This window comes from Bubalus kerabau, chromosome 2, assembly GCF_029407905.1.
Source record: "Bubalus kerabau isolate K-KA32 ecotype Philippines breed swamp buffalo chromosome 2, PCC_UOA_SB_1v2, whole genome shotgun sequence".
NCBI lineage: Eukaryota > Metazoa > Chordata > Mammalia > Artiodactyla > Bovidae > Bubalus > Bubalus kerabau.
Genome location: NC_073625.1, coordinates 14,599,128 through 14,612,602, shown reverse-complemented (window position 1 = coordinate 14,612,602; position 13,475 = coordinate 14,599,128).

The window sequence follows — 13,475 nt, the reverse complement described above, 5'->3', positions numbered from 1 at the left end:
TTTCTTCCTTTTTCTATGATCCAATGGATGTTGGCAATTTGATCTCTGGTTCCTCTGCCTTTTCTAAATCCAGCTTGAACATCTGGAAGTTCTTGGTTCATGTACTATTGAAGCCTCACTTGGAGAATTTTGAGCATTACTTTGCTATCGGGGAGATGAGTACAGTTGTGCAGTATTTTCAACATTCTTTGGCATTGCCTTTCTTTGGGATTGGAATGAAAACTGCCCTTTTTCAGTCCCGTGGCCACTGCTGAGTTTTCAAATTTGCTGGCATATTGAGTGCAGCACTTTAACAACATCATCTTTTAGGATTCAAAATAGCTCAGCTGGAATTCTATCACCTCCACTGGCTTTGTTCATAGTAATGTTTCCTAAGACCCACTTGACTTTGCATTTCAGGATGTCTGGTTCTAGGTGAGTGATTAGATCATCATGGTTATCTGGGTCATGAAGGTGTCTTTTGTATAGGTCTTCTGCGTATTCTTGCCACCTCTTCTTAATATCTTCTGCTTCTGTTAGGTCTGTACCATTTCTGTCCTTAATTGTGCCCATCTTTGCATGAAATGTTCCCTTGGTATTTCTAATTTTCTTGAAGAGATCTCTTGTCTTTCCCATTCTATTGTAGTCTTCGTTCTTTGCGTTGATCACTTAGGAAGGCTTTCTTATCTTTCCTTGCTGTTCTTTGAAACTCTGCATTCACATGGTTCACATCCTCAGAGCTTTTCTCCTTTGCCTTTCGCTTCTGTTCTTTTCTCAGCTATTTGTAAGGCCTCCTCAGACAACCATTTTGCCTTTTTGCATTTGTTTTTCTTGGGGATGATTTTGATCACCGCCTCCTGTGTAATGTTACGAACCTCCATCCAGAGTTCTTCAGGCACTCTGTCTACCAGATCTAATCCCTTGAATCTATTTGTCACTTCCACTGCATAATTCTAAGGGATTTGGTTTAGGTCATCAGCTGGTAAAGAATCCTTCTGCAAAGCAGGAGACCCTGGTTTGATTCCTGGGTCAGGAAGATCTGCTAGAGAAATGGTAGGCTACCCACTCCAGTATTCTTGGGTTTCCTTAATGGCTCAGCTGGTAAAGAATTCGCCTGCAATGCAGGAGACCTGGGTTTGCTCCCTGGGTTGGGAATATCCCCTGGAGAAAGGAACGACTACCCACTCCAGTATTCTGTTGGAGAATTATGTGTGTGTGTATAATCCACAGGATTGCAAAGAATTGGACACTACTGAGCAACTTTCACTTTGAATGTCCTAGTGGTTTTTCCTACTTTCTTCAATTTAAGTCTGAATTTTGCAATAAGGATTTCATGATCTGAGCCTCAATCAGATATTTGTTGATGACAAAATCATTTAACTTACACAGGAAGCCCAATTAGTTCTTCGTATCTAATGCCTTCTTGTCTGAGACAGTGAATAATAGTCCATTTTGGCTTGATCACTTCTTCCCTGACACAATCGTCATTGTCTGTAAAATTTACCTTGAAGATAAATGGGAAATACTATTTGTGAACTATCTTCTGCTGTGTATACTTTCACAAGCGTGAGTCTCTTTTATTTTTGCACAGAGATATGGAGGTTTCTGGGCTGGTTTTGATAACACTTAGCATCATTACCATCACTTGCACCGTTATCATTGTTTCCATCATCCTCAGAGCTAAGAATGAACATTATGGTATGATTACTTTGTGTCAGCCAGGTAATTCTAAGTGCTGTGTAATAGCTCATTGAATTTATGCACACATACACAGACACACACACACACACACACATACTGTGTGAAGTAAATACTCTTATTTTCACAATAGCACGAGGTGGAGAAAATTGAGGTCATATATCAAACAAGTGGAATTGCTAAGTGTTTAGTAGATATAAGTATTTTAAAAACGCTTATCTCCAAACATCCTAAATGCTTGATGAATTGATGAGCTCTCCTTTTATGTATGAAAAACGTAGCAATCGGAGAGGTTAAGTGATTTGCTCAAGGAGAAATCACTAGTTGTTTGGTAGAGAGCTTCAAGTTCAACCACGAAGTTCAAATTAGAAAATTCTTATCAGCTATGTAAAGAAATGGGTCTAGGAGAGCCCAAGTGTGACAGCTCAGGCTTTGGAACTGGGTTAGAATTCTTCTATTGGGTTGAACAAAAGGTTCATTGAAGTTTTTTCATAAGATGTTACCAGAAAAACCCACATGAACTTTTTGGTCAACCCGATACTAACATGTATTCTTTTTTTATCTTAAAGTCTTTCTAAGCTTGTTACCTCATGTGCAAAATGGAGAAAATACGGATGTCTTTCTGGAGATATTATAAGGCTTAAATGACATTTAAAGTGCTTGCAAATGTATCTTTTGGGCAATAATGCCCAATTAATGGGCAATTGCAATTAAAACAGTAGATTTTTTGGGTGAGCTGAGTTGTGGATACTGACATGGCAGGGAGAGAAAAAATTAGAGGATTAATTAATCACTCCCTCTGCTCCATCTAGATGTGAGATTTTTCAGAAAATCTAGTTCCAAGTCTTTTCTCTGCTTCTATAATTAGTCTTAAACCAGTTATAGGAGGACATCAGAAGATACGGAAGAAATTCAACAGTATCCTACCAGGAAGTAATACTCCTGTCTGTGAGTGTCTGAACTTTTTTTCTGTTTAAAAGTCCTGTCATGTTTAAAGCATTTTTCCAGCATTCTCCAAAATATCCTCCTCCTGCCTCTTCCCCTTTTGCTTGTTTCAGAAATTTTTAGCTGTAACGGCAGCACATTTTGTTATCAGTTTAGCAAATTAGTTGAACCCAGGAAGGGCATGGAGAAGGCAATGGCACCCCACTCCAGTACCCTTGCCTGGAAAATCCCATGGATGGAGGAGCCTGGTGGGCTGCAGTCCATGGAGTCGTTAAGAGTTGGACACGACTGAGCAACTTCACTTGCACTTTTCACTTTCATGCATTGGAGAAGGAAATGGCAACCCACTCCCGTGTTCTTGCCTGGAGAATCCCAGGGACGGGGGAGCCTGGTGGGCTGCCGTCTATGGGGTTGCACAGAGTCGGACACAACTGAAGTGACTTTGCAGCAGCAGCAGCAGCAGCAGCAGCAGGAAGGGCATTGGCGGGAAGCTCTTCAGGAGTTTCATCAGAAGTGCCGGTAACATTGTGTATTTGCAGCTGGCATCCGAAGTGGGAGGCAGCCTCGTGGGACTGAGCCCTGACCTGTTGGACACAATGCTGTCGTGGGGTATGTAGTTGTCAGATTGTAGGACAGCCAGCTGGTGCTGGAGAATTGCTTGGTGGTATGGGGAGAAATCCACAGGCATCGGGTTGGTCCTGGAATCTTTTCTCTTTCTTCTCCACAAAGCTTTGTTAGACTGTCTTGACTCATGCTGATTTCTTTCTTATGAAATACCCTAGTCTGGCTATTATTCTGTGTTTTTCTGGAACTATTAACGACACATCTTTGTTGAATTGTATTACACTAGACATAATACCTCAGTTAAGATTTAAGCTCCTCGAGGGCAGAGAATGCAAATGTAACCTGTATAGCACTTAGCAAGATGTCTTGTAGTAAGTGCTGAATACATCTGGATTGATAAACACACACTAGTGAACTCTGAGGGTGTGCTAAGAATGTCCTCCTTGTCACTTCTTTTTTTTTTTTTTTTTTAAGTCTTTATTGAATTTGGTATATCGCTTCTGTTTTCTGTTTTGGTTTTTTGGCTATAAGGCATGTGGGATCTTAGTTCCTTGACCAGAGATTGAACCCACACCTCTTGCATTGGTAGGCAAAGTCTGGACCACCTGGGAAATCCCCTCCTTGGCACTTCTGATGACCATTTTTTACATGATTTGTGCCTTACCCAAAGAAGACCAATGCTGTCCTCTACAAAGAAAGAAAATAATCCTCTGTAAGACAGCTGGCCATATACTTAATCTGAGATTTCCTCTTCTGGGCTTACTCTTAGCAATTTATAATATCAATACCTATAACAACACCTCAGGTGGTTCTTTAGCTTAGAAATTAGAAAGGCAAAAATGCTTTTGAGTATGTCTAATGATAAAGTAATAATGCTTCTGATGCCTTATGAAACAAGTACTATTATTATCTACATTCTCTAGGGAGAGCTAAATACTGATATCAGATATCCTGACCAGCAAATGAAGATCAACTACTATCATTTCTGAAAGCAATCTGCCTTTCCTCAATAAGACATTGGTAATAATCTGTATCAACTAGGAGACTAAGTGAATAGTTCATTTATTAGCAGATCCGTCCTAAATAGTTTCTAGGTACTAGGCATAATTTTAAGTTCTTTAAATGCATTAAGATATTTTGTCTTGACCATAGTCCAAAGCGGTAGACAGTATTGCTATCTTAATTTTATAAATGAAGAAACAGGCATAGAGAGGCAAAAGGATGTGCCAAGGTCACATGGGAGGTTGAACTAAATTCCAACCCCAAGAGTAACCTTCTGGAATTTTTACCTCTTCATACTCATGTTTTTTGTTTTTTTGGTATAGACTGAGTTGTTATTTTTTAAACTTCATTGAAGTACAGTGATTCACAGTGCTATTAGTTTCTGCTGTACAGCAAAGTGATGCAGTTATACATACATACTTTTTCATATTCTTTTCCATTACAGTTTATCATAGGATAGTGAATGTATTCGGTTGACCAAAATATTAGTTCACGTTTTCCTGCTTACCAGAAAACCTGAACGAACTTTTGGCCAAACCAGTAGCTCCCTATGCCATGCTGTAGGCCCTTGTTTATCCATCCTTATGCTCCTAAGCGGTACGCTGCTTTGTAACGTTGGTCTTTCCATGTTCTTGTCTGGGAGTCCCTGTGGATCTGGGTCCTGCTATGATGCTTCTTTCTCTTCCCTCTTATTACCAAATGTAGGTCACTATAAATCTGCACTTGGTGCTGGAACTCTCTGGATCCGTCCCTGAGAGTCCTGTGCCTTTAGTCTTCCTGATAGCTGAGTTCTCTCTCCCAGTTAGCTGAGTTCTCTCTCCCAGTGCACCTGGCTCTGCACACCATGATATTAGGAGAAGAAATCTGAAGTGTAAGGGAAAGCCACTTCCTGCTTGGCAGCAAACCAAGCTTGGAGCTTTCTTTGTGAAGCCTTTCACACCCCCTGTGATCCCTTCTTCCTTTGTCTGCACTCTCAGGCAGTGAGCACTAGTTTAACACATTTGTTTAATTCAAAAGTTATATGTTACTTCTCCCTATGTGGTGAGCTGTTATTCAACATGATGGTTACCTACCCTATTCAAAGTGCAATGTTTAGGGACTTTGCTGGTGGTCCGGTGGTTAAGACTTCTTCCAACTGAGGGGTTGTATATTTGATTCCTGGTTGGGGAGCTGGGATGCTGCATGCTTTCAGGCCAAAAAAACAAAACATGAAACAGAAGCAATCTTGGAACAGATTCAATAAAGACTTTAAAAATGGTCCACGTTGGAAACCCTTTAAAAACAAACAAACAAAGGAAACAAAGTTCAGTGTTCAGTGCCTGGCACAGGAAGTGAAAAGTGAAAGTGAAAGTCACTCAGTCGGGTCTGACTCTTTGAGACCCCATGGACCATACAGTCCATGGAATTTTCCAGGCCAGAATACTGGAGTGGGTAGCCTTTCCCTTCTCCAGGAGATCTTCCCAATCCAGGGATCGAACCCAGGTTTCCTGTATTCCTGGTGGATTCTTTGCCAGCTGAGCCACAAGGGAAGACCAAGAATACTGGTGTGCGTAGCCTATCCCTTCTCCAGTGGATCTTTCCGACCCAGGAATCGAACAGGATCTCCTACATTGCAGGTGAATTCTTTACCAACTGAGCACAGAAAGAAAGAAAGTGAAGTCGCTCAGTCGTGTACGACTCTTTTTGACCCCATGGACTGTAGTCTGTCAGGCTCCTCCATCCATGGGATCTTTCAGGCAAGAATATTGGGAGTGGGTTGCCATTTCCTTCTCCAGGGGATCTTCCTGACTTAGGGATTAAACCCGAGTCTCCCGCATTGTAGGCAGACGATTTACCATCTGAGCCACCAGGGAAGTCCTGAGCACAGAGCAATCACTAAATATTTATGTAATTAATGTCTGAACCGATGCTCTGAGTTACAATGCCCTGTATGTATTTAACTTAGTTGCTCCAGTTTCAGTTTGTTTGTGTGTTTGTGTGTAGAAGAGATTTCTAATTTCCTTTATTAACCACATTTTCAAGCACCTAATCCACATGATGTTATCCTAATTACCAACCAAAGTTAGATAAAAAGAGACATAGTAGTAGCTTTCTTTGACTTCTTTAGAATTTAAGGCTCAAAAAAAAAAAGTGTCTCTGATGATTCTGCTTAAGATATGCAGACAAAGAAGGACATTACATAGAAAAATAAATGGATATTACTGTCCATGAGCTGCAGGTATTTATTGTCCAAATGGACTTGTATGAAAGGTTTCTAATGGAAAGATAACAGACTTAGGCCCCTTCAGATGGAGGCATTAGTATTCTGATCCAAGAGTTTCAGAGGCATTAGTTTACTTTGAATATTTTCATATCTTTTTACCACTGGGGCCTTTAATATTGGAACAAATTGATGTCTAGAGTCCAAAAAAAGCTGTTTAGTGTGTGATAGTGGAGAATTAAATAATGCATTTGTCCTGCGGGCTTCTGGCTCTTACACAAAATCAGAATACCCACAAGCCCCTTTTGTGAATCCGGATGTCTTCATTGGAAAGTGAGGAAATCTGTTTAATTACTGACCTGAAATGAATGTCATGAGGATGAAGTTGCATTTCTTTCTACTTGAATTTCTGTTCCTGCCTCCAGTAGCCTTTGCTGGTACCGAGAGCCGTGAATTATCCCAGAATTTCAGAGTTCTTTTTGAATCATTACCAGTGGCATCCATTCTGTTGCATCCTATCTCCATCAAAATGGAGATTTAAGATTTGTAAAGCAAATGGATTGTATCTTGAGGGCCTTGAAAAAGGGGAGCATGACAGAGGCAAAGTTAACTTGAAAGTGCCTGGCATTGCCTGTGAAAGTTCCAATTTCTGGCCACCCCCAGTCAGCGCAATCTGCCTTTGTCTGATATAATAATCTGATAATTAGAATTTGCCAGATATATGGGGACCGTCTGGATGAAAGAGTCCAAAGGACAGTTAGGAGAAGAACAAATCAAACAAGAGAATAATTGTGTCTTTAATTGTAAAATTCTGTCAGAGAAACAGAGAAAAGAGAGGATCAAGTCCTCTGGCATTTTCTCAGTTAATTTCGTCTAATTGTGGTTGGCCTAGTTCTTTTTTTGTCTGTGTTCCCTCCTTGCGGGCCTCTTTGCTGCTTCGCATCTCATGGGGGCAGCACGTTCAGGACTCCACTTTCCAACGTGTGTTTCTAAAAGGCAGAGTGAGACATCTGGCTCCCACCCACTCTCCAGCCTACCAGGACATTCCTCGTCCTTCTTTAGCTGCGGTGTAAAATTAACCTCCTGCCCACACTCCGCGCAAGGGGATGGCTTCGTTTTTGTGAGCTGTCTTTTCTTTCCTCCCTTCCCCCTGCCACTTCTTCTAATAGCAGAGAAGTACAGCATCAGAGAAATAGATGAAAGCTTATGAACGCTGAAACTATTTCCTTATAATTCCATAGCACGTTTAATTCCACATGATATACTTGGAGTCTTGGGTTTGTAACCTACTCTGTGACCCACCCACTTGACAGACCATCTCTCTTTTGCCCCAGTTTTTCATGTGATGTAGAACAGGGGTGGGAAGGAGAAGCCATAACGTTGCCATAGTTCTTTTTGAGCCATTGCAGCCTGAACAGGCAGGGTTCTAGATCGTAAAAGAGAAAGCACTCAGGAACACACAAGAGAATCAGCAAGGAGGAGCATTCTCTTCACCCAGCTCAAAGATTCTGGTAAAGGGGTCAGAATGTTGTTGTTCAGGTGCCCAGTTGTGTCCAACTCTTTGCAACCCCATGGACTGCAGCACGCCAGGCCTCCCTGTCCCTCACAATCTCCTGGAGTTTGCCCAAGTTCATGATCATTGCATCGGTAATGCTGTCCAGCCATTTCATTCTCTGATGCCCCTTTCTCTTCTGCCCTCAATCTTTCCCAGCCTCAGGGACTTTTCCAATGAGTCATCTCTTTGCATCAGATAACCAAAATACTGGAGTTTCAGCTTCAATATCAGTCCTTCCAGTGAATATTCAGTGTTGATCTCCCTTCAGGTTGACTGGTTTGATCTCCTTGCTGTCCAAGGGACTTTCAGGCGTCTTCTCCAGCACCACAGTTCAAAGGCATCAATTCTCTGGTGTTCTGCCTTCTTTATGGTCCAGCTCTCGCAACTGTACATGACCACTGGGAAGACCATAGCCTTGACTATATAGACCTTTGTCAGCAGAGTAATATCTCTGCTTTTCAACACACTGTTTAGGTTCATCATCGCTTTCCTGCCAAGAAGAAATTGTCTTCTGATTTCATGGCTGCAGTCACAGTCTGCAGTGATTTTGGAGCCCAAGAAGAGGCAATCTGTCACTACTTCCACCTTTTTCCCTTCTGTTTGCCATGAAGTAATGGGGCCAGATGCCATGATCTTAGTTTTTTACTATTTAGTTTTCAGTCGGCTCTTTCACTTTCTTCCTTCACTGTCATCAAGAGGCTCTTCAGTTCCTCTTCACCTTCTGCCATTAAAGTGGTATCATCCGCATATCTGAGGTTGTTATTATTTCTCTGCCTATTTTGATTCCAGCTTTTAACTCATCCAGCCTGGCATTTCTCATGATGTGCTCAGCATGTGGATTAAACAAACAGGGTGACAGCAGACAGCCCTGTCATACTCCTTTCTCCATCTTGAACCAATTAGTGGTTCTGTACAGGGATCTAACTGTTGCTTTTTGACCCACATACAGGTTTCTGAGGAGACAGGTAAGATGGTCTAGTATTCCCATCTCTCTAAGAGTTTTCCACAGTCATGATCCATACAGTCAAAGGTTTTTGTGTAGTCGATGAAACAAAATTTTTCTGAAAACCCCTTGCTTTTTCTATAATCCAGCAAATGTTGGCAATTTGATCTCTAGTTCCTCTTCCTTTTCTAAACCCAGCTTGGACATCTGGAACTTCTTGATTCACATAATCCTGAAGCCTAGAATACAAGATTTTAAGCATAACCTTATGAGCACGGGAGATGAGTGCAATTGTCCGATGATTAGCACATTCTTTGGTGCTGCCCTTCTTGGGAATTGGGATGAGGATTGACCTTTTCCAGTCCTGTGGCCCCTGCTGGGTCTTCCAGATCTGCTGCTGACATAACAAATGCAGAACTTTGATGGCATCATCCTTTAGGGATTCGAATTGTCCTTCTGGAATTTCATCACAGAATATGGGGTCAGAATTGCCACCCCCAAATATGCCACTTTGGTGTAAGGATTATTTTGAACTGAAAGCAGTTGAGAAAAAGCAAACCCAGGAAGAGTTCTGCCTTCCCCCTGTCTGCCTAAAGAAACAAAGCCTCCTTTTCCCTGTGTGAAGACTTCCGGTTCCCCTCTCCCAAACCAGTAGGAGAACCACCACGGTTAATACTGGAGATGGAACCTCAGACCTGAGACAAGTCTGCACAGATTATTTAAATTATCATTATCTTCCACTAGCTTCCCCATAACTCACCTTTTCACAGTTTACTGCCTCTAGAAACTCGCACCCCTTTTCCTTCATCTAGTCACTTCAATATAATTTATTACCCTTTGTTTAAATGGTATATAAGCTCTCAAGCCTGACACTTTTTTTCACTTCTTTTCTGTGAAGCCCCCCTGCACATAAAAATTTAAAACATGAATAAGATTTGTTGATCTATTCTCCTGTTAAACTGGCTTTTTGTCAGTTTAATCCACCGATGCCAGTTTAGAATTTAAAATTGTAAAGGGAAAGTTTTACCCTACCCTGGTGAAGAATCGTTTCCCATTTGGCAGCTTCTCTTTTCTGACTCAGGAAACCTTCTCTAGAGCTCATTTATAAGTCTGAGTCTCAAATGAAAAATATCCCACATCATGGATTTCATTCTTTCATTCCACAAACATTTATTGAGCACATTTATTTAAAGCTTACTTCTTACTCTTATGTAGTTGACAAGGTAGCAGAGGCAAAATTTTAGGGTCCATGGAGACTTCAGATTTTCTCCAGTGAAAATTACTATAGAGATAAAGGGTCCCATGCATCAAGCTTCTTTCTCTTTCTTTCTTTCCTTTCTATCATCTTAGCGTATCCTGATTTCATATATAATGTATTTTATAAAGTAGTAACAAATGTTTGACCTTCCTAAGCATAATTTTATTCCATAAAATAAAGTTTTTACATTAGAAATGGGTAATCTAACATCATGTAAAAAATACAAAATGGCTTTTGGGAAACAAAAGCATAGAACAGCCAGGCATTTAGAGACCAAATTTCCTAGCAGTTAAGGTAAATCCCCAATGGCCTGCATAATTCAGAGATATGTATTTTTTATTTTAAGAAAGAGAATCTATTTGTCAAAATAGGCAGCATATTTCTGATTCCATATACTGGAATATTTGAATATTTTGAATATTCATTTGAATATTACCTAGCACTGTAATTCAATGGCTATTCTGTCCTTGCCCCACCTTATTTAGAAACTGGGTTATTAGACTGTTATTCTCCTTTGGTTGGTGGTTTTCAAACTTGAGTGTGTATCAAATACATGTGGAGGGCTTGTTCAGCACAGATTGCTGGGTCGCATCCCAGGATTTTTGATTCTATAGGTCTAGGATGGAGCCAAGTTTTAGCATTTCCAGGCGATGCTGAGGCCACTGGTTTAGGAAGCAGAGTTGGAGATTCACTACTCGAGGACATAAGAAGTCAGCAGTTACACAGGTTTGGGTGAAATTGTTCCTGTTTGTGGATCCCTGCAGGGTTTAGGATCCAGTTACAGATCTTCCCTTTACCTAACACTTAGCATTGTCTTCTTAAAGCACTGTAAGAATGAAGGGGTCATGCTGCTTCAGAAAACTTTCAGTCTGACTTGAGACAGCATCACTTTGCTTAAAAAGTACCAACACCAATGAGCTTCCCAGGTGGCTCAGTGGTAAAGAATCTGCCTGCCAATGGAGGAGACATGAGTTCCATCCTTGGGTCTGAAAGATTGCCTATCGAAGGGAATGGCAACCCACTCCAGTATTTTTGCCTGGAAAAATGCTATGGATAGAGGATCCTGGTAGGCTGCAGTCCTTGGGGTCACAAAGGGTTGGACGCAGCTGAGTGACTGAGCATTCAAGCACCAAAACCGCTTAGTGAGGTTTTGGTGAGGTCAGATGAGGCAGGACCTGACCACAGTGGGCTACTGGAAAAAGAATTACTGTTGTAATTGACAGAGGAACTCTAATTGCAATTGCAATTACTGCTGTAATTCTAGCTGTCAGAATATTTGCTAAGCATTGTTAAATTCCATAGCGCTTTGCTTCATTCCATGGAAATCTCAACTCTAGGGACTTCCCTGGTGGTCCAGTGGTTAAGAATGAGCCTTGCGATGCAGGGCATGCAAGTTTGATCCCTGGTCAGGCAACTAAGATCCCACATGCCTTAGAGTAACTAAGCCTGTGAACCACAACTCAAACTCCATGCACTGCAATGAAAGACCCCCCATGATGCAACGACTATCCCCATGCTGCAACTAAGGCCCAGCACACCCAAATAAACAAACAAGAAATCTGGACCTTAATGCTGCAGTCCCACTAATGTTCTCTGGCTTGTTAGGAAAGGACAGTGGGAGACAGTTATGGGGTGGGCATCAGACGACTCTCTGGGATTGTTGCACGATCACACCCACTAAACATATCTCACTTTCATTGTCTTTAGCACTTATAAACTGTAATGCATAACATACTGCTCCCTGTTTTACTTGTAGTGCCTTTAGACGAGGTTTGGGGTTATGGCTCAGAGTTGTTAAAGTATGTTCTTGAGCAAGTTGTCTTACTTTCTCTGACTAGACCTCATTTTCCTCTTTTGTTAAGGGCATAAGAATGCCGACTCTTAATTAGGGTTGCTCAGAAGGCAATGGCATCCCACTCCAGTACTCTTGCCTGGAAAATCCCATGGACGGAGGAGCCTGGTAGGCTGCAGTCCACGGGGTCTTGAAGAGTCAGACATGACTAAGTGACTTCACTTTCACTTTTCACTTTCATGCATTGGAGAAGGAAATGGCAACCCACTCTAGTATTCTTGCCTGGAGAATCCCAGGGATGGGGGAGCCTGGTGGGCTGCCGTCTATGGGGTCGCACAGAGTTGGACATGACTGAAGCGACTTAGCAGCAGCAGCAGATTAAATGGTATAGTTTGTAAAATGATTGGCAGGTAATAAACACTTAATTCTTCCCCTTTCTCTTTTCCTCATTTGCCGAGTACATTTTTTTTAATGAATTGACATTTTCTGTTTGTAGTCATAAGGGGAAAGATTCTTGAGTCTTATGATATTGCTATTTTATTCCAGCCTCAGACTATGGAGGCTTTTCCAGTTTAAGAATTAGTAAACTTCAAATTCTGACTTCTGACCTCTTCCTCCTTTTTTTTCTTTCTTAAGTTTTGTGTGTGTGTGTGTGTGTGTGTGTGTGTGTACCATTTTTTAAAAGTCTTTATTGTATTTGTTACAGTATTGCTTCTATTTTGTGCTCTGGTCTTTTGGCTATGAGGCATGTGGATCTTCGCTCCCAGACTAGGGTTCGAACCTGTACCCCCTGCATTGGAAGGTGAAATCTTCCACTGGACTACCTCTTCCTTCTTTAATTGTTTTTCCTTTTCTGTCCCAATAGGCTGACAATGGCCAAGGTCTAAACTGTTGGTTCTTATCATTTAGCATTCCCACAGTAACAGGTTTGAATATACCTTCACAATGGTGATAAGTACAGATAGCTAATCAGGTTCTATTGGAGTGGACATAAACATGTCCCCTTTAAATCAGTCTTTCAAGCTGCTTGAAATATATGCATCCCTTTGGTTCAGGTGCTACCCGTAGGCAGGGGTATGGAAGCTGATTCTAAGGTGAAATGGAGAGGAGTTGGAATGATGTCTAGGGCCCAAATCCATGGGCAAGTGTCATGTGTGAGTGCAGCTCTCTGCTGTTTTAAAAAGTTTCTTGGATACTTACATTTTGAGTCCCTTAGGAGTCCAGTGGAAAAAAAAAAAAACGAATTGACTTCAGAACATTGACTGGGTCTTGTCTGCTCTTTCACTCTCAGTGCTTAACCCAGTGTCTGCACAGTAGGGGCTCGGTCATTACTTTTGAAGGAAAGAGCTTATTAAAATAGCAACATCCTTGGAATTCCTGCACCACCCCAAGTCATCCAAGAATCTCCTGAAAGAAAAATTGGCAAGCAGTTTTTCCAGAGACCTAATCAAATTGGCAGCAAAGCACAGAGCATCCAGTAAAGACCTTGTGAGCCTTTATTATTTGATGAGCTCTGTGGTGGACTGGGCATTGAGCTTC